Source organism: Oryzias latipes, chromosome 16 (assembly GCF_053564925.1).
Source record: "Oryzias latipes strain Hd-rR chromosome 16, Olatipes_Hd-rR_3.1".
Lineage (NCBI taxonomy): Eukaryota > Metazoa > Chordata > Actinopteri > Beloniformes > Adrianichthyidae > Oryzias > Oryzias latipes.
The window spans coordinates 9479231-9497633 of NC_136252.1; the positions used below are offsets into that span (position 1 = coordinate 9479231).

General features: G+C 45.8%; 1 protein-coding gene and 35 non-coding genes across 36 annotated transcripts in view; all 36 read right to left on the reverse strand.

Annotated features, from left to right (window-relative positions):
• LOC144984559 (uncharacterized) overlaps positions 1–18403 on the reverse strand; it is a 402969-nt gene that overhangs the window by 320952 nt on the left and 63614 nt on the right. The window lies entirely within an intron of this gene.
• Positions 265–383, reverse strand: LOC144985804 (5S ribosomal RNA). The gene has a single exon (XR_013649634.1). It is a non-coding gene; the product is annotated as a 5S ribosomal RNA (ribosomal RNA).
• LOC144985805 (5S ribosomal RNA) lies at positions 791–909 on the reverse strand. Its single transcript, XR_013649635.1, has one exon. It is a non-coding gene; the product is annotated as a 5S ribosomal RNA (ribosomal RNA).
• Positions 1317–1435, reverse strand: LOC144985806 (5S ribosomal RNA). The gene has a single exon (XR_013649636.1). It is a non-coding gene; the product is annotated as a 5S ribosomal RNA (ribosomal RNA).
• LOC144985808 (5S ribosomal RNA) lies at positions 1865–1983 on the reverse strand. Its single transcript, XR_013649638.1, has one exon. It is a non-coding gene; the product is annotated as a 5S ribosomal RNA (ribosomal RNA).
• LOC144985809 (5S ribosomal RNA) lies at positions 2391–2509 on the reverse strand. Its single transcript, XR_013649639.1, has one exon. It is a non-coding gene; the product is annotated as a 5S ribosomal RNA (ribosomal RNA).
• LOC144985810 (5S ribosomal RNA) lies at positions 2917–3035 on the reverse strand. Its single transcript, XR_013649640.1, has one exon. It is a non-coding gene; the product is annotated as a 5S ribosomal RNA (ribosomal RNA).
• LOC144985811 (5S ribosomal RNA) lies at positions 3444–3562 on the reverse strand. Its single transcript, XR_013649641.1, has one exon. It is a non-coding gene; the product is annotated as a 5S ribosomal RNA (ribosomal RNA).
• On the reverse strand, positions 3970–4088 carry LOC144985812 (5S ribosomal RNA). The gene has a single exon (XR_013649642.1). It is a non-coding gene; the product is annotated as a 5S ribosomal RNA (ribosomal RNA).
• LOC144985813 (5S ribosomal RNA) lies at positions 4496–4614 on the reverse strand. Its single transcript, XR_013649643.1, has one exon. It is a non-coding gene; the product is annotated as a 5S ribosomal RNA (ribosomal RNA).
• On the reverse strand, positions 5022–5140 carry LOC144985814 (5S ribosomal RNA). Its single transcript, XR_013649644.1, has one exon. It is a non-coding gene; the product is annotated as a 5S ribosomal RNA (ribosomal RNA).
• On the reverse strand, positions 5549–5667 carry LOC144985815 (5S ribosomal RNA). Its single transcript, XR_013649645.1, has one exon. It is a non-coding gene; the product is annotated as a 5S ribosomal RNA (ribosomal RNA).
• Positions 6075–6193, reverse strand: LOC144985816 (5S ribosomal RNA). The gene has a single exon (XR_013649646.1). It is a non-coding gene; the product is annotated as a 5S ribosomal RNA (ribosomal RNA).
• Positions 6601–6719, reverse strand: LOC144985817 (5S ribosomal RNA). Its single transcript, XR_013649647.1, has one exon. It is a non-coding gene; the product is annotated as a 5S ribosomal RNA (ribosomal RNA).
• On the reverse strand, positions 7128–7246 carry LOC144985819 (5S ribosomal RNA). The gene has a single exon (XR_013649649.1). It is a non-coding gene; the product is annotated as a 5S ribosomal RNA (ribosomal RNA).
• On the reverse strand, positions 7654–7772 carry LOC144985820 (5S ribosomal RNA). The gene has a single exon (XR_013649650.1). It is a non-coding gene; the product is annotated as a 5S ribosomal RNA (ribosomal RNA).
• LOC144985821 (5S ribosomal RNA) lies at positions 8180–8298 on the reverse strand. Its single transcript, XR_013649651.1, has one exon. It is a non-coding gene; the product is annotated as a 5S ribosomal RNA (ribosomal RNA).
• Positions 8706–8824, reverse strand: LOC144985822 (5S ribosomal RNA). The gene has a single exon (XR_013649652.1). It is a non-coding gene; the product is annotated as a 5S ribosomal RNA (ribosomal RNA).
• On the reverse strand, positions 9232–9350 carry LOC144985823 (5S ribosomal RNA). Its single transcript, XR_013649653.1, has one exon. It is a non-coding gene; the product is annotated as a 5S ribosomal RNA (ribosomal RNA).
• LOC144985825 (5S ribosomal RNA) lies at positions 9758–9876 on the reverse strand. The gene has a single exon (XR_013649655.1). It is a non-coding gene; the product is annotated as a 5S ribosomal RNA (ribosomal RNA).
• Positions 10285–10403, reverse strand: LOC144985826 (5S ribosomal RNA). The gene has a single exon (XR_013649656.1). It is a non-coding gene; the product is annotated as a 5S ribosomal RNA (ribosomal RNA).
• On the reverse strand, positions 10811–10929 carry LOC144985827 (5S ribosomal RNA). Its single transcript, XR_013649657.1, has one exon. It is a non-coding gene; the product is annotated as a 5S ribosomal RNA (ribosomal RNA).
• Positions 11337–11455, reverse strand: LOC144985828 (5S ribosomal RNA). The gene has a single exon (XR_013649658.1). It is a non-coding gene; the product is annotated as a 5S ribosomal RNA (ribosomal RNA).
• Positions 11864–11982, reverse strand: LOC144985829 (5S ribosomal RNA). Its single transcript, XR_013649659.1, has one exon. It is a non-coding gene; the product is annotated as a 5S ribosomal RNA (ribosomal RNA).
• LOC144985831 (5S ribosomal RNA) lies at positions 12390–12508 on the reverse strand. The gene has a single exon (XR_013649661.1). It is a non-coding gene; the product is annotated as a 5S ribosomal RNA (ribosomal RNA).
• On the reverse strand, positions 12916–13034 carry LOC144985832 (5S ribosomal RNA). Its single transcript, XR_013649662.1, has one exon. It is a non-coding gene; the product is annotated as a 5S ribosomal RNA (ribosomal RNA).
• LOC144985833 (5S ribosomal RNA) lies at positions 13442–13560 on the reverse strand. Its single transcript, XR_013649663.1, has one exon. It is a non-coding gene; the product is annotated as a 5S ribosomal RNA (ribosomal RNA).
• LOC144985834 (5S ribosomal RNA) lies at positions 13968–14086 on the reverse strand. The gene has a single exon (XR_013649664.1). It is a non-coding gene; the product is annotated as a 5S ribosomal RNA (ribosomal RNA).
• Positions 14494–14612, reverse strand: LOC144985835 (5S ribosomal RNA). Its single transcript, XR_013649665.1, has one exon. It is a non-coding gene; the product is annotated as a 5S ribosomal RNA (ribosomal RNA).
• LOC144985836 (5S ribosomal RNA) lies at positions 15020–15138 on the reverse strand. The gene has a single exon (XR_013649666.1). It is a non-coding gene; the product is annotated as a 5S ribosomal RNA (ribosomal RNA).
• On the reverse strand, positions 15546–15664 carry LOC144985837 (5S ribosomal RNA). The gene has a single exon (XR_013649667.1). It is a non-coding gene; the product is annotated as a 5S ribosomal RNA (ribosomal RNA).
• Positions 16072–16190, reverse strand: LOC144985838 (5S ribosomal RNA). The gene has a single exon (XR_013649668.1). It is a non-coding gene; the product is annotated as a 5S ribosomal RNA (ribosomal RNA).
• On the reverse strand, positions 16598–16716 carry LOC144985839 (5S ribosomal RNA). Its single transcript, XR_013649669.1, has one exon. It is a non-coding gene; the product is annotated as a 5S ribosomal RNA (ribosomal RNA).
• On the reverse strand, positions 17124–17242 carry LOC144985840 (5S ribosomal RNA). Its single transcript, XR_013649670.1, has one exon. It is a non-coding gene; the product is annotated as a 5S ribosomal RNA (ribosomal RNA).
• LOC144985842 (5S ribosomal RNA) lies at positions 17650–17768 on the reverse strand. The gene has a single exon (XR_013649672.1). It is a non-coding gene; the product is annotated as a 5S ribosomal RNA (ribosomal RNA).
• Positions 18177–18295, reverse strand: LOC144985843 (5S ribosomal RNA). Its single transcript, XR_013649673.1, has one exon. It is a non-coding gene; the product is annotated as a 5S ribosomal RNA (ribosomal RNA).

The window sequence follows — 18403 nt, forward strand, 5'->3', positions numbered from 1 at the left end:
CCTCTCCTCTGCAAAATCAGCCTTGGTTTAAACACACACAAAGTCTGAACAGAAACACTGCTAACATCTGCTCATTGTAACAGGTGGGTGTAATTAGGCTAAAGGTTATGCATTGACACCTTGATTCTGATTGCTCTGAAGCTACCTGATTACTTTACATGAGGCAAAAGTTGTTTATTAAAAAAAAAAAAAAAAAAACCTTAGGTGAACTTTGAAGCAGATTTTGGAAGAACACCCTCTGCTGGTTGGGAGGAAAAGATGGAAAACTTACAGCACCTGGTATTCCCAAGCGGTCTCCCATCCAGGTACTAACCAGGCCCAACCCTGTTTGGCTTCCGAGATCGGACGAGATCGGGCGGGTCCAGAGTGGTGTGGCCGTAAGCACTTGCCAGTGTCCAGCAAAGCCTCTTGGCCACTCAATCTCAAGGTTTTCCTGCTTAAAGCTACAGGCTTGCCATTGTGTCCTCCTGATTAACACACCTGCTGACTAGACACACCCACCTGCTGCAAAAACCATGCCATTTCACCTCTCCTCTGCAAAATCAGCCTTGGTTTAAACACACACAAAGTCTGAACAGAAACACTGCTAACATCTGCTCATTGTAACAGGTGGGTGTAATTAGGCTAAAGGTTATGCATTGACACCTTGATTCTGATTGCTCTGAAGCTACCTGATTACTTTACATGAGGCAAAAGTTGTTTATTAAAAAAAAAAAAAAAAAAACCTTAGGTGAACTTTGAAGCAGATTTTGGAAGAACACCCTCTGCTGGTTGGGAGGAAAAGATGGAAAACTTACAGCACCTGGTATTCCCAAGCGGTCTCCCATCCAGGTACTAACCAGGCCCAACCCTGTTTGGCTTCCGAGATCGGACGAGATCGGGCGGGTCCAGAGTGGTGTGGCCGTAAGCACTTGCCAGTGTCCAGCAAAGCCTCTTGGCCACTCAATCTCAAGGTTTTCCTGCTTAAAGCTACAGGCTTGCCATTGTGTCCTCCTGATTAACACACCTGCTGACTAGACACACCCACCTGCTGCAAAAACCATGCCATTTCACCTCTCCTCTGCAAAATCAGCCTTGGTTTAAACACACACAAAGTCTGAACAGAAACACTGCTAACATCTGCTCATTGTAACAGGTGGGTGTAATTAGGCTAAAGGTTATGCATTGACACCTTGATTCTGATTGCTCTGAAGCTACCTGATTACTTTACATGAGGCAAAAGTTGTTTATTAAAAAAAAAAAAAAAAAAACCTTAGGTGAACTTTGAAGCAGATTTTGGAAGAACACCCTCTGCTGGTTGGGAGGAAAAGATGGAAAACTTACAGCACCTGGTATTCCCAAGCGGTCTCCCATCCAGGTACTAACCAGGCCCAACCCTGTTTGGCTTCCGAGATCGGACGAGATCGGGCGGGTCCAGAGTGGTGTGGCCGTAAGCACTTGCCAGTGTCCAGCAAAGCCTCTTGGCCACTCAATCTCAAGGTTTTCCTGCTTAAAGCTACAGGCTTGCCATTGTGTCCTCCTGATTAACACACCTGCTGACTAGACACACCCACCTGCTGCAAAAACCATGCCATTTCACCTCTCCTCTGCAAAATCAGCCTTGGTTTAAACACACACAAAGTCTGAACAGAAACACTGCTAACATCTGCTCATTGTAACAGGTGGGTGTAATTAGGCTAAAGGTTATGCATTGACACCTTGATTCTGATTGCTCTGAAGCTACCTGATTACTTTACATGAGGCAAAAGTTGTTTATTAAAAAAAAAAAAAAAAAAAAAGAAAAAGAAAAAGGAAAAAACCTTAGGTGAACTTTGAAGCAGATTTTGGAAGAACACCCTCTGCTGGTTGGGAGGAAAAGATGGAAAACTTACAGCACCTGGTATTCCCAAGCGGTCTCCCATCCAGGTACTAACCAGGCCCAACCCTGTTTGGCTTCCGAGATCGGACGAGATCGGGCGGGTCCAGAGTGGTGTGGCCGTAAGCACTTGCCAGTGTCCAGCAAAGCCTCTTGGCCACTCAATCTCAAGGTTTTCCTGCTTAAAGCTACAGGCTTGCCATTGTGTCCTCCTGATTAACACACCTGCTGACTAGACACACCCACCTGCTGCAAAAACCATGCCATTTCACCTCTCCTCTGCAAAATCAGCCTTGGTTTAAACACACACAAAGTCTGAACAGAAACACTGCTAACATCTGCTCATTGTAACAGGTGGGTGTAATTAGGCTAAAGGTTATGCATTGACACCTTGATTCTGATTGCTCTGAAGCTACCTGATTACTTTACATGAGGCAAAAGTTGTTTATTAAAAAAAAAAAAAAAAAAACCTTAGGTGAACTTTGAAGCAGATTTTGGAAGAACACCCTCTGCTGGTTGGGAGGAAAAGATGGAAAACTTACAGCACCTGGTATTCCCAAGCGGTCTCCCATCCAGGTACTAACCAGGCCCAACCCTGTTTGGCTTCCGAGATCGGACGAGATCGGGCGGGTCCAGAGTGGTGTGGCCGTAAGCACTTGCCAGTGTCCAGCAAAGCCTCTTGGCCACTCAATCTCAAGGTTTTCCTGCTTAAAGCTACAGGCTTGCCATTGTGTCCTCCTGATTAACACACCTGCTGACTAGACACACCCACCTGCTGCAAAAACCATGCCATTTCACCTCTCCTCTGCAAAATCAGCCTTGGTTTAAACACACACAAAGTCTGAACAGAAACACTGCTAACATCTGCTCATTGTAACAGGTGGGTGTAATTAGGCTAAAGGTTATGCATTGACACCTTGATTCTGATTGCTCTGAAGCTACCTGATTACTTTACATGAGGCAAAAGTTGTTTATTAAAAAAAAAAAAAAAAAAACCTTAGGTGAACTTTGAAGCAGATTTTGGAAGAACACCCTCTGCTGGTTGGGAGGAAAAGATGGAAAACTTACAGCACCTGGTATTCCCAAGCGGTCTCCCATCCAGGTACTAACCAGGCCCAACCCTGTTTGGCTTCCGAGATCGGACGAGATCGGGCGGGTCCAGAGTGGTGTGGCCGTAAGCACTTGCCAGTGTCCAGCAAAGCCTCTTGGCCACTCAATCTCAAGGTTTTCCTGCTTAAAGCTACAGGCTTGCCATTGTGTCCTCCTGATTAACACACCTGCTGACTAGACACACCCACCTGCTGCAAAAACCATGCCATTTCACCTCTCCTCTGCAAAATCAGCCTTGGTTTAAACACACACAAAGTCTGAACAGAAACACTGCTAACATCTGCTCATTGTAACAGGTGGGTGTAATTAGGCTAAAGGTTATGCATTGACACCTTGATTCTGATTGCTCTGAAGCTACCTGATTACTTTACATGAGGCAAAAGTTGTTTATTAAAAAAAAAAAAAAAAAAAACCTTAGGTGAACTTTGAAGCAGATTTTGGAAGAACACCCTCTGCTGGTTGGGAGGAAAAGATGGAAAACTTACAGCACCTGGTATTCCCAAGCGGTCTCCCATCCAGGTACTAACCAGGCCCAACCCTGTTTGGCTTCCGAGATCGGACGAGATCGGGCGGGTCCAGAGTGGTGTGGCCGTAAGCACTTGCCAGTGTCCAGCAAAGCCTCTTGGCCACTCAATCTCAAGGTTTTCCTGCTTAAAGCTACAGGCTTGCCATTGTGTCCTCCTGATTAACACACCTGCTGACTAGACACACCCACCTGCTGCAAAAACCATGCCATTTCACCTCTCCTCTGCAAAATCAGCCTTGGTTTAAACACACACAAAGTCTGAACAGAAACACTGCTAACATCTGCTCATTGTAACAGGTGGGTGTAATTAGGCTAAAGGTTATGCATTGACACCTTGATTCTGATTGCTCTGAAGCTACCTGATTACTTTACATGAGGCAAAAGTTGTTTATTAAAAAAAAAAAAAAAAAAACCTTAGGTGAACTTTGAAGCAGATTTTGGAAGAACACCCTCTGCTGGTTGGGAGGAAAAGATGGAAAACTTACAGCACCTGGTATTCCCAAGCGGTCTCCCATCCAGGTACTAACCAGGCCCAACCCTGTTTGGCTTCCGAGATCGGACGAGATCGGGCGGGTCCAGAGTGGTGTGGCCGTAAGCACTTGCCAGTGTCCAGCAAAGCCTCTTGGCCACTCAATCTCAAGGTTTTCCTGCTTAAAGCTACAGGCTTGCCATTGTGTCCTCCTGATTAACACACCTGCTGACTAGACACACCCACCTGCTGCAAAAACCATGCCATTTCACCTCTCCTCTGCAAAATCAGCCTTGGTTTAAACACACACAAAGTCTGAACAGAAACACTGCTAACATCTGCTCATTGTAACAGGTGGGTGTAATTAGGCTAAAGGTTATGCATTGACACCTTGATTCTGATTGCTCTGAAGCTACCTGATTACTTTACATGAGGCAAAAGTTGTTTATTAAAAAAAAAAAAAAAAAAACCTTAGGTGAACTTTGAAGCAGATTTTGGAAGAACACCCTCTGCTGGTTGGGAGGAAAAGATGGAAAACTTACAGCACCTGGTATTCCCAAGCGGTCTCCCATCCAGGTACTAACCAGGCCCAACCCTGTTTGGCTTCCGAGATCGGACGAGATCGGGCGGGTCCAGAGTGGTGTGGCCGTAAGCACTTGCCAGTGTCCAGCAAAGCCTCTTGGCCACTCAATCTCAAGGTTTTCCTGCTTAAAGCTACAGGCTTGCCATTGTGTCCTCCTGATTAACACACCTGCTGACTAGACACACCCACCTGCTGCAAAAACCATGCCATTTCACCTCTCCTCTGCAAAATCAGCCTTGGTTTAAACACACACAAAGTCTGAACAGAAACACTGCTAACATCTGCTCATTGTAACAGGTGGGTGTAATTAGGCTAAAGGTTATGCATTGACACCTTGATTCTGATTGCTCTGAAGCTACCTGATTACTTTACATGAGGCAAAAGTTGTTTATTAAAAAAAAAAAAAAAAAAACCTTAGGTGAACTTTGAAGCAGATTTTGGAAGAACACCCTCTGCTGGTTGGGAGGAAAAGATGGAAAACTTACAGCACCTGGTATTCCCAAGCGGTCTCCCATCCAGGTACTAACCAGGCCCAACCCTGTTTGGCTTCCGAGATCGGACGAGATCGGGCGGGTCCAGAGTGGTGTGGCCGTAAGCACTTGCCAGTGTCCAGCAAAGCCTCTTGGCCACTCAATCTCAAGGTTTTCCTGCTTAAAGCTACAGGCTTGCCATTGTGTCCTCCTGATTAACACACCTGCTGACTAGACACACCCACCTGCTGCAAAAACCATGCCATTTCACCTCTCCTCTGCAAAATCAGCCTTGGTTTAAACACACACAAAGTCTGAACAGAAACACTGCTAACATCTGCTCATTGTAACAGGTGGGTGTAATTAGGCTAAAGGTTATGCATTGACACCTTGATTCTGATTGCTCTGAAGCTACCTGATTACTTTACATGAGGCAAAAGTTGTTTATTAAAAAAAAAAAAAAAAAAAACCTTAGGTGAACTTTGAAGCAGATTTTGGAAGAACACCCTCTGCTGGTTGGGAGGAAAAGATGGAAAACTTACAGCACCTGGTATTCCCAAGCGGTCTCCCATCCAGGTACTAACCAGGCCCAACCCTGTTTGGCTTCCGAGATCGGACGAGATCGGGCGGGTCCAGAGTGGTGTGGCCGTAAGCACTTGCCAGTGTCCAGCAAAGCCTCTTGGCCACTCAATCTCAAGGTTTTCCTGCTTAAAGCTACAGGCTTGCCATTGTGTCCTCCTGATTAACACACCTGCTGACTAGACACACCCACCTGCTGCAAAAACCATGCCATTTCACCTCTCCTCTGCAAAATCAGCCTTGGTTTAAACACACACAAAGTCTGAACAGAAACACTGCTAACATCTGCTCATTGTAACAGGTGGGTGTAATTAGGCTAAAGGTTATGCATTGACACCTTGATTCTGATTGCTCTGAAGCTACCTGATTACTTTACATGAGGCAAAAGTTGTTTATTAAAAAAAAAAAAAAAAAAACCTTAGGTGAACTTTGAAGCAGATTTTGGAAGAACACCCTCTGCTGGTTGGGAGGAAAAGATGGAAAACTTACAGCACCTGGTATTCCCAAGCGGTCTCCCATCCAGGTACTAACCAGGCCCAACCCTGTTTGGCTTCCGAGATCGGACGAGATCGGGCGGGTCCAGAGTGGTGTGGCCGTAAGCACTTGCCAGTGTCCAGCAAAGCCTCTTGGCCACTCAATCTCAAGGTTTTCCTGCTTAAAGCTACAGGCTTGCCATTGTGTCCTCCTGATTAACACACCTGCTGACTAGACACACCCACCTGCTGCAAAAACCATGCCATTTCACCTCTCCTCTGCAAAATCAGCCTTGGTTTAAACACACACAAAGTCTGAACAGAAACACTGCTAACATCTGCTCATTGTAACAGGTGGGTGTAATTAGGCTAAAGGTTATGCATTGACACCTTGATTCTGATTGCTCTGAAGCTACCTGATTACTTTACATGAGGCAAAAGTTGTTTATTAAAAAAAAAAAAAAAAAAACCTTAGGTGAACTTTGAAGCAGATTTTGGAAGAACACCCTCTGCTGGTTGGGAGGAAAAGATGGAAAACTTACAGCACCTGGTATTCCCAAGCGGTCTCCCATCCAGGTACTAACCAGGCCCAACCCTGTTTGGCTTCCGAGATCGGACGAGATCGGGCGGGTCCAGAGTGGTGTGGCCGTAAGCACTTGCCAGTGTCCAGCAAAGCCTCTTGGCCACTCAATCTCAAGGTTTTCCTGCTTAAAGCTACAGGCTTGCCATTGTGTCCTCCTGATTAACACACCTGCTGACTAGACACACCCACCTGCTGCAAAAACCATGCCATTTCACCTCTCCTCTGCAAAATCAGCCTTGGTTTAAACACACACAAAGTCTGAACAGAAACACTGCTAACATCTGCTCATTGTAACAGGTGGGTGTAATTAGGCTAAAGGTTATGCATTGACACCTTGATTCTGATTGCTCTGAAGCTACCTGATTACTTTACATGAGGCAAAAGTTGTTTATTAAAAAAAAAAAAAAAAAAAACCTTAGGTGAACTTTGAAGCAGATTTTGGAAGAACACCCTCTGCTGGTTGGGAGGAAAAGATGGAAAACTTACAGCACCTGGTATTCCCAAGCGGTCTCCCATCCAGGTACTAACCAGGCCCAACCCTGTTTGGCTTCCGAGATCGGACGAGATCGGGCGGGTCCAGAGTGGTGTGGCCGTAAGCACTTGCCAGTGTCCAGCAAAGCCTCTTGGCCACTCAATCTCAAGGTTTTCCTGCTTAAAGCTACAGGCTTGCCATTGTGTCCTCCTGATTAACACACCTGCTGACTAGACACACCCACCTGCTGCAAAAACCATGCCATTTCACCTCTCCTCTGCAAAATCAGCCTTGGTTTAAACACACACAAAGTCTGAACAGAAACACTGCTAACATCTGCTCATTGTAACAGGTGGGTGTAATTAGGCTAAAGGTTATGCATTGACACCTTGATTCTGATTGCTCTGAAGCTACCTGATTACTTTACATGAGGCAAAAGTTGTTTATTAAAAAAAAAAAAAAAAAAACCTTAGGTGAACTTTGAAGCAGATTTTGGAAGAACACCCTCTGCTGGTTGGGAGGAAAAGATGGAAAACTTACAGCACCTGGTATTCCCAAGCGGTCTCCCATCCAGGTACTAACCAGGCCCAACCCTGTTTGGCTTCCGAGATCGGACGAGATCGGGCGGGTCCAGAGTGGTGTGGCCGTAAGCACTTGCCAGTGTCCAGCAAAGCCTCTTGGCCACTCAATCTCAAGGTTTTCCTGCTTAAAGCTACAGGCTTGCCATTGTGTCCTCCTGATTAACACACCTGCTGACTAGACACACCCACCTGCTGCAAAAACCATGCCATTTCACCTCTCCTCTGCAAAATCAGCCTTGGTTTAAACACACACAAAGTCTGAACAGAAACACTGCTAACATCTGCTCATTGTAACAGGTGGGTGTAATTAGGCTAAAGGTTATGCATTGACACCTTGATTCTGATTGCTCTGAAGCTACCTGATTACTTTACATGAGGCAAAAGTTGTTTATTAAAAAAAAAAAAAAAAAAACCTTAGGTGAACTTTGAAGCAGATTTTGGAAGAACACCCTCTGCTGGTTGGGAGGAAAAGATGGAAAACTTACAGCACCTGGTATTCCCAAGCGGTCTCCCATCCAGGTACTAACCAGGCCCAACCCTGTTTGGCTTCCGAGATCGGACGAGATCGGGCGGGTCCAGAGTGGTGTGGCCGTAAGCACTTGCCAGTGTCCAGCAAAGCCTCTTGGCCACTCAATCTCAAGGTTTTCCTGCTTAAAGCTACAGGCTTGCCATTGTGTCCTCCTGATTAACACACCTGCTGACTAGACACACCCACCTGCTGCAAAAACCATGCCATTTCACCTCTCCTCTGCAAAATCAGCCTTGGTTTAAACACACACAAAGTCTGAACAGAAACACTGCTAACATCTGCTCATTGTAACAGGTGGGTGTAATTAGGCTAAAGGTTATGCATTGACACCTTGATTCTGATTGCTCTGAAGCTACCTGATTACTTTACATGAGGCAAAAGTTGTTTATTAAAAAAAAAAAAAAAAAAACCTTAGGTGAACTTTGAAGCAGATTTTGGAAGAACACCCTCTGCTGGTTGGGAGGAAAAGATGGAAAACTTACAGCACCTGGTATTCCCAAGCGGTCTCCCATCCAGGTACTAACCAGGCCCAACCCTGTTTGGCTTCCGAGATCGGACGAGATCGGGCGGGTCCAGAGTGGTGTGGCCGTAAGCACTTGCCAGTGTCCAGCAAAGCCTCTTGGCCACTCAATCTCAAGGTTTTCCTGCTTAAAGCTACAGGCTTGCCATTGTGTCCTCCTGATTAACACACCTGCTGACTAGACACACCCACCTGCTGCAAAAACCATGCCATTTCACCTCTCCTCTGCAAAATCAGCCTTGGTTTAAACACACACAAAGTCTGAACAGAAACACTGCTAACATCTGCTCATTGTAACAGGTGGGTGTAATTAGGCTAAAGGTTATGCATTGACACCTTGATTCTGATTGCTCTGAAGCTACCTGATTACTTTACATGAGGCAAAAGTTGTTTATTAAAAAAAAAAAAAAAAAAACCTTAGGTGAACTTTGAAGCAGATTTTGGAAGAACACCCTCTGCTGGTTGGGAGGAAAAGATGGAAAACTTACAGCACCTGGTATTCCCAAGCGGTCTCCCATCCAGGTACTAACCAGGCCCAACCCTGTTTGGCTTCCGAGATCGGACGAGATCGGGCGGGTCCAGAGTGGTGTGGCCGTAAGCACTTGCCAGTGTCCAGCAAAGCCTCTTGGCCACTCAATCTCAAGGTTTTCCTGCTTAAAGCTACAGGCTTGCCATTGTGTCCTCCTGATTAACACACCTGCTGACTAGACACACCCACCTGCTGCAAAAACCATGCCATTTCACCTCTCCTCTGCAAAATCAGCCTTGGTTTAAACACACACAAAGTCTGAACAGAAACACTGCTAACATCTGCTCATTGTAACAGGTGGGTGTAATTAGGCTAAAGGTTATGCATTGACACCTTGATTCTGATTGCTCTGAAGCTACCTGATTACTTTACATGAGGCAAAAGTTGTTTATTAAAAAAAAAAAAAAACAAACCTTAGGTGAACTTTGAAGCAGATTTTGGAAGAACACCCTCTGCTGGTTGGGAGGAAAAGATGGAAAACTTACAGCACCTGGTATTCCCAAGCGGTCTCCCATCCAGGTACTAACCAGGCCCAACCCTGTTTGGCTTCCGAGATCGGACGAGATCGGGCGGGTCCAGAGTGGTGTGGCCGTAAGCACTTGCCAGTGTCCAGCAAAGCCTCTTGGCCACTCAATCTCAAGGTTTTCCTGCTTAAAGCTACAGGCTTGCCATTGTGTCCTCCTGATTAACACACCTGCTGACTAGACACACCCACCTGCTGCAAAAACCATGCCATTTCACCTCTCCTCTGCAAAATCAGCCTTGGTTTAAACACACACAAAGTCTGAACAGAAACACTGCTAACATCTGCTCATTGTAACAGGTGGGTGTAATTAGGCTAAAGGTTATGCATTGACACCTTGATTCTGATTGCTCTGAAGCTACCTGATTACTTTACATGAGGCAAAAGTTGTTTATTAAAAAAAAAAAAAAAAAAAACCTTAGGTGAACTTTGAAGCAGATTTTGGAAGAACACCCTCTGCTGGTTGGGAGGAAAAGATGGAAAACTTACAGCACCTGGTATTCCCAAGCGGTCTCCCATCCAGGTACTAACCAGGCCCAACCCTGTTTGGCTTCCGAGATCGGACGAGATCGGGCGGGTCCAGAGTGGTGTGGCCGTAAGCACTTGCCAGTGTCCAGCAAAGCCTCTTGGCCACTCAATCTCAAGGTTTTCCTGCTTAAAGCTACAGGCTTGCCATTGTGTCCTCCTGATTAACACACCTGCTGACTAGACACACCCACCTGCTGCAAAAACCATGCCATTTCACCTCTCCTCTGCAAAATCAGCCTTGGTTTAAACACACACAAAGTCTGAACAGAAACACTGCTAACATCTGCTCATTGTAACAGGTGGGTGTAATTAGGCTAAAGGTTATGCATTGACACCTTGATTCTGATTGCTCTGAAGCTACCTGATTACTTTACATGAGGCAAAAGTTGTTTATTAAAAAAAAAAAAAAAAAAACCTTAGGTGAACTTTGAAGCAGATTTTGGAAGAACACCCTCTGCTGGTTGGGAGGAAAAGATGGAAAACTTACAGCACCTGGTATTCCCAAGCGGTCTCCCATCCAGGTACTAACCAGGCCCAACCCTGTTTGGCTTCCGAGATCGGACGAGATCGGGCGGGTCCAGAGTGGTGTGGCCGTAAGCACTTGCCAGTGTCCAGCAAAGCCTCTTGGCCACTCAATCTCAAGGTTTTCCTGCTTAAAGCTACAGGCTTGCCATTGTGTCCTCCTGATTAACACACCTGCTGACTAGACACACCCACCTGCTGCAAAAACCATGCCATTTCACCTCTCCTCTGCAAAATCAGCCTTGGTTTAAACACACACAAAGTCTGAACAGAAACACTGCTAACATCTGCTCATTGTAACAGGTGGGTGTAATTAGGCTAAAGGTTATGCATTGACACCTTGATTCTGATTGCTCTGAAGCTACCTGATTACTTTACATGAGGCAAAAGTTGTTTATTAAAAAAAAAAAAAAACAAACCTTAGGTGAACTTTGAAGCAGATTTTGGAAGAACACCCTCTGCTGGTTGGGAGGAAAAGATGGAAAACTTACAGCACCTGGTATTCCCAAGCGGTCTCCCATCCAGGTACTAACCAGGCCCAACCCTGTTTGGCTTCCGAGATCGGACGAGATCGGGCGGGTCCAGAGTGGTGTGGCCGTAAGCACTTGCCAGTGTCCAGCAAAGCCTCTTGGCCACTCAATCTCAAGGTTTTCCTGCTTAAAGCTACAGGCTTGCCATTGTGTCCTCCTGATTAACACACCTGCTGACTAGACACACCCACCTGCTGCAAAAACCATGCCATTTCACCTCTCCTCTGCAAAATCAGCCTTGGTTTAAACACACACAAAGTCTGAACAGAAACACTGCTAACATCTGCTCATTGTAACAGGTGGGTGTAATTAGGCTAAAGGTTATGCATTGACACCTTGATTCTGATTGCTCTGAAGCTACCTGATTACTTTACATGAGGCAAAAGTTGTTTATTAAAAAAAAAAAAAAAAAAAACCTTAGGTGAACTTTGAAGCAGATTTTGGAAGAACACCCTCTGCTGGTTGGGAGGAAAAGATGGAAAACTTACAGCACCTGGTATTCCCAAGCGGTCTCCCATCCAGGTACTAACCAGGCCCAACCCTGTTTGGCTTCCGAGATCGGACGAGATCGGGCGGGTCCAGAGTGGTGTGGCCGTAAGCACTTGCCAGTGTCCAGCAAAGCCTCTTGGCCACTCAATCTCAAGGTTTTCCTGCTTAAAGCTACAGGCTTGCCATTGTGTCCTCCTGATTAACACACCTGCTGACTAGACACACCCACCTGCTGCAAAAACCATGCCATTTCACCTCTCCTCTGCAAAATCAGCCTTGGTTTAAACACACACAAAGTCTGAACAGAAACACTGCTAACATCTGCTCATTGTAACAGGTGGGTGTAATTAGGCTAAAGGTTATGCATTGACACCTTGATTCTGATTGCTCTGAAGCTACCTGATTACTTTACATGAGGCAAAAGTTGTTTATTAAAAAAAAAAAAAAAAAAACCTTAGGTGAACTTTGAAGCAGATTTTGGAAGAACACCCTCTGCTGGTTGGGAGGAAAAGATGGAAAACTTACAGCACCTGGTATTCCCAAGCGGTCTCCCATCCAGGTACTAACCAGGCCCAACCCTGTTTGGCTTCCGAGATCGGACGAGATCGGGCGGGTCCAGAGTGGTGTGGCCGTAAGCACTTGCCAGTGTCCAGCAAAGCCTCTTGGCCACTCAATCTCAAGGTTTTCCTGCTTAAAGCTACAGGCTTGCCATTGTGTCCTCCTGATTAACACACCTGCTGACTAGACACACCCACCTGCTGCAAAAACCATGCCATTTCACCTCTCCTCTGCAAAATCAGCCTTGGTTTAAACACACACAAAGTCTGAACAGAAACACTGCTAACATCTGCTCATTGTAACAGGTGGGTGTAATTAGGCTAAAGGTTATGCATTGACACCTTGATTCTGATTGCTCTGAAGCTACCTGATTACTTTACATGAGGCAAAAGTTGTTTATTAAAAAAAAAAAAAAAAAAACCTTAGGTGAACTTTGAAGCAGATTTTGGAAGAACACCCTCTGCTGGTTGGGAGGAAAAGATGGAAAACTTACAGCACCTGGTATTCCCAAGCGGTCTCCCATCCAGGTACTAACCAGGCCCAACCCTGTTTGGCTTCCGAGATCGGACGAGATCGGGCGGGTCCAGAGTGGTGTGGCCGTAAGCACTTGCCAGTGTCCAGCAAAGCCTCTTGGCCACTCAATCTCAAGGTTTTCCTGCTTAAAGCTACAGGCTTGCCATTGTGTCCTCCTGATTAACACACCTGCTGACTAGACACACCCACCTGCTGCAAAAACCATGCCATTTCACCTCTCCTCTGCAAAATCAGCCTTGGTTTAAACACACACAAAGTCTGAACAGAAACACTGCTAACATCTGCTCATTGTAACAGGTGGGTGTAATTAGGCTAAAGGTTATGCATTGACACCTTGATTCTGATTGCTCTGAAGCTACCTGATTACTTTACATGAGGCAAAAGTTGTTTATTAAAAAAAAAAAAAAAAAAACCTTAGGTGAACTTTGAAGCAGATTTTGGAAGAACACCCTCTGCTGGTTGGGAGGAAAAGATGGAAAACTTACAGCACCTGGTATTCCCAAGCGGTCTCCCATCCAGGTACTAACCAGGCCCAACCCTGTTTGGCTTCCGAGATCGGACGAGATCGGGCGGGTCCAGAGTGGTGTGGCCGTAAGCACTTGCCAGTGTCCAGCAAAGCCTCTTGGCCACTCAATCTCAAGGTTTTCCTGCTTAAAGCTACAGGCTTGCCATTGTGTCCTCCTGATTAACACACCTGCTGACTAGACACACCCACCTGCTGCAAAAACCATGCCATTTCACCTCTCCTCTGCAAAATCAGCCTTGGTTTAAACACACACAAAGTCTGAACAGAAACACTGCTAACATCTGCTCATTGTAACAGGTGGGTGTAATTAGGCTAAAGGTTATGCATTGACACCTTGATTCTGATTGCTCTGAAGCTACCTGATTACTTTACATGAGGCAAAAGTTGTTTATTAAAAAAAAAAAAAAAAAAACCTTAGGTGAACTTTGAAGCAGATTTTGGAAGAACACCCTCTGCTGGTTGGGAGGAAAAGATGGAAAACTTACAGCACCTGGTATTCCCAAGCGGTCTCCCATCCAGGTACTAACCAGGCCCAACCCTGTTTGGCTTCCGAGATCGGACGAGATCGGGCGGGTCCAGAGTGGTGTGGCCGTAAGCACTTGCCAGTGTCCAGCAAAGCCTCTTGGCCACTCAATCTCAAGGTTTTCCTGCTTAAAGCTACAGGCTTGCCATTGTGTCCTCCTGATTAACACACCTGCTGACTAGACACACCCACCTGCTGCAAAAACCATGCCATTTCACCTCTCCTCTGCAAAATCAGCCTTGGTTTAAACACACACAAAGTCTGAACAGAAACACTGCTAACATCTGCTCATTGTAACAGGTGGGTGTAATTAGGCTAAAGGTTATGCATTGACACCTTGATTCTGATTGCTCTGAAGCTACCTGATTACTTTACATGAGGCAAAAGTTGTTTATTAAAAAAAAAAAAAAAAAAACCTTAGGTGAACTTTGAAGCAGATTTTGGAAGAACACCCTCTGCTGGTTGGGAGGAAAAGATGGAAAACTTACAGCACCTGGTATTCCCAAGCGGTCTCCCATCCAGGTACTAACCAGGCCCAACCCTGTTTGGCTTCCGAGATCGGACGAGATCGGGCGGGTCCAGAGTGGTGTGGCCGTAAGCACTTGCCAGTGTCCAGCAAAGCCTCTTGGCCACTCAATCTCAAGGTTTTCCTGCTTAAAGCTACAGGCTTGCCATTGTGTCCTCCTGATTAACACACCTGCTGACTAGACACACCCACCTGCTGCAAAAACCATGCCATTTCACCTCTCCTCTGCAAAATCAGCCTTGGTTTAAACACACACAAAGTCTGAACAGAAACACTGCTAACATCTGCTCATTGTAACAGGTGGGTGTAATTAGGCTAAAGGTTATGCATTGACACCTTGATTCTGATTGCTCTGAAGCTACCTGATTACTTTACATGAGGCAAAAGTTGTTTATTAAAAAAAAAAAAAAAAAAACCTTAGGTGAACTTTGAAGCAGATTTTGGAAGAACACCCTCTGCTGGTTGGGAGGAAAAGATGGAAAACTTACAGCACCTGGTATTCCCAAGCGGTCTCCCATCCAGGTACTAACCAGGCCCAACCCTGTTTGGCTTCCGAGATCGGACGAGATCGGGCGGGTCCAGAGTGGTGTGGCCGTAAGCACTTGCCAGTGTCCAGCAAAGCCTCTTGGCCACTCAATCTCAAGGTTTTCCTGCTTAAAGCTACAGGCTTGCCATTGTGTCCTCCTGATTAACACACCTGCTGACTAGACACACCCACCTGCTGCAAAAACCATGCCATTTCACCTCTCCTCTGCAAAATCAGCCTTGGTTTAAACACACACAAAGTCTGAACAGAAACACTGCTAACATCTGCTCATTGTAACAGGTGGGTGTAATTAGGCTAAAGGTTATGCATTGACACCTTGATTCTGATTGCTCTGAAGCTACCTGATTACTTTACATGAGGCAAAAGTTGTTTATTAAAAAAAAAAAAAAAAAAACCTTAGGTGAACTTTGAAGCAGATTTTGGAAGAACACCCTCTGCTGGTTGGGAGGAAAAGATGGAAAACTTACAGCACCTGGTATTCCCAAGCGGTCTCCCATCCAGGTACTAACCAGGCCCAACCCTGTTTGGCTTCCGAGATCGGACGAGATCGGGCGGGTCCAGAGTGGTGTGGCCGTAAGCACTTGCCAGTGTCCAGCAAAGCCTCTTGGCCACTCAATCTCAAGGTTTTCCTGCTTAAAGCTACAGGCTTGCCATTGTGTCCTCCTGATTAACACACCTGCTGACTAGACACACCCACCTGCTGCAAAAACCATGCCATTTCACCTCTCCTCTGCAAAATCAGCCTTGGTTTAAACACACACAAAGTCTGAACAGAAACACTGCTAACATCTGCTCATTGTAACAGGTGGGTGTAATTAGGCTAAAGGTTATGCATTGACACCTTGATTCTGATTGCTCTGAAGCTACCTGATTACTTTACATGAGGCAAAAGTTGTTTATTAAAAAAAAAAAAAAACAAACCTTAGGTGAACTTTGAAGCAGATTTTGGAAGAACACCCTCTGCTGGTTGGGAGGAAAAGATGGAAAACTTACAGCACCTGGTATTCCCAAGCGGTCTCCCATCCAGGTACTAACCAGGCCCAACCCTGTTTGGCTTCCGAGATCGGACGAGATCGGGCGGGTCCAGAGTGGTGTGGCCGTAAGCACTTGCCAGTGTCCAGCAAAGCCTCTTGGCCACTCAATCTCAAGGTTTTCCTGCTTAAAGCTACAGGCTTGCCATTGTGTCCTCCTGATTAACACACCTGCTGACTAGACACACCCACCTGCTGCAAAAACCATGCCATTTCACCTCTCCTCTGCAAAATCAGCCTTGGTTTAAACACACACAAAGTCTGAACAGAAACACTGCTAACATCTGCTCATTGTAACAGGTGGGTGTAATTAGGCTAAAGGTTATGCATTGACACCTTGATTCTGATTGCTCTGAAGCTACCTGATTACTTTACATGAGGCAAAAGTTGTTTATTAAAAAAAAAAAAAAAAAAACCTTAGGTGAACTTTGAAGCAGATTTTGGAAGAACACCCTCTGCTGGTTGGGAGGAAAAGATGGAAAACTTACAGCACCTGGTATTCCCAAGCGGTCTCCCATCCAGGTACTAACCAGGCCCAACCCTGTTTGGCTTCCGAGATCGGACGAGATCGGGCGGGTCCAGAGTGGTGTGGCCGTAAGCACTTGCCAGTGTCCAGCAAAGCCTCTTGGCCACTCAATCTCAAGGTTTTCCTGCTTAAAGCTACAGGCTTGCCATTGTGTCCTCCTGATTAACACACCTGCTGACTAGACACACCCACCTGCTGCAAAAACCATGCCATTTCACCTCTCCTCTGCAAAATCAGCCTTGGTTTAAACACACACAAAGTCTGAACAGAAACACTGCTAACATCTGCTCATTGTAACAGGTGGGTGTAATTAGGCTAAAGGTTATGCATTGACACCTTGATTCTGATTGCTCTGAAGCTACCTGATTACTTTACATGAGGCAAAAGTTGTTTATTAAAAAAAAAAAAAAAAAAACCTTAGGTGAACTTTGAAGCAGATTTTGGAAGAACACCCTCTGCTGGTTGGGAGGAAAAGATGGAAAACTTACAGCACCTGGTATTCCCAAGCGGTCTCCCATCCAGGTACTAACCAGGCCCAACCCTGTTTGGCTTCCGAGATCGGACGAGATCGGGCGGGTCCAGAGTGGTGTGGCCGTAAGCACTTGCCAGTGTCCAGCAAAGCCTCTTGGCCACTCAATCTCAAGGTTTTCCTGCTTAAAGCTACAGGCTTGCCATTGTGTCCTCCTGATTAACACACCTGCTGACTAGACACACCCACCTGCTGCAAAAACCATGCCATTTCACCTCTCCTCTGCAAAATCAGCCTTGGTTTAAACACACACAAAGTCTGAACAGAAACACTGCTAACATCTGCTCATTGTAACAGGTGGGTGTAATTAGGCTAAAGGTTATGCATTGACACCTTGATTCTGATTGCTCTGAAGCTACCTGATTACTTTACATGAGGCAAAAGTTGTTTATTAAAAAAAAAAAAAAACAAACCTTAGGTGAACTTTGAAGCAGATTTTGGAAGAACACCCTCTGCTGGTTGGGAGGAAAAGATGGAAAACTTACAGCACCTGGTATTCCCAAGCGGTCTCCCATCCAGGTACTAACCAGGCCCAACCCTGTTTGGCTTCCGAGATCGGACGAGATCGGGCGGGTCCAGAGTGGTGTGGCCGTAAGCACTTGCCAGTGTCCAGCAAAGCCTCTTGGCCACTCAATCTCAAGGTTTTCCTGCTTAAAGCTACAGGCTTGCCATTGTGTCCTCCTGATTAACACACCTGCTGACTAGACACACCCACCTGCTGCAAAAACCATGCCATTTCACCTCTCCTCTGCAAAATCAGCCTTGGTTTAAACACACACAAAGTCTGAACAGAAACACTGCTAACATCTGCTCATTGTAACAGGTGGGTGTAATTAGGCTAAAGGTTATGCATTGACACCTTGATTCTGATTGCTCTGAAGCTACCTGATTACTTTACATGAGGCAAAAGTTGTTTATTAAAAAAAAAAAAAAAAAAAACCTTAGGTGAACTTTGAAGCAGATTTTGGAAGAACACCCTCTGCTGGTTGGGAGGAAAAGATGGAAAACTTACAGCACCTGGTATTCCCAAGCGGTCTCCCATCCAGGTACTAACCAGGCCCAACCCTGTTTGGCTTCCGAGATCGGACGAGATCGGGCGGGTCCAGAGTGGTGTGGCCGTAAGCACTTGCCAGTGTCCAGCAAAGCCTCTTGGCCACTCAATCTCAAGGTTTTCCTGCTTAAAGCTACAGGCTTGCCATTGTGTCCTCCTGATTAACACACCTGCTGACTAG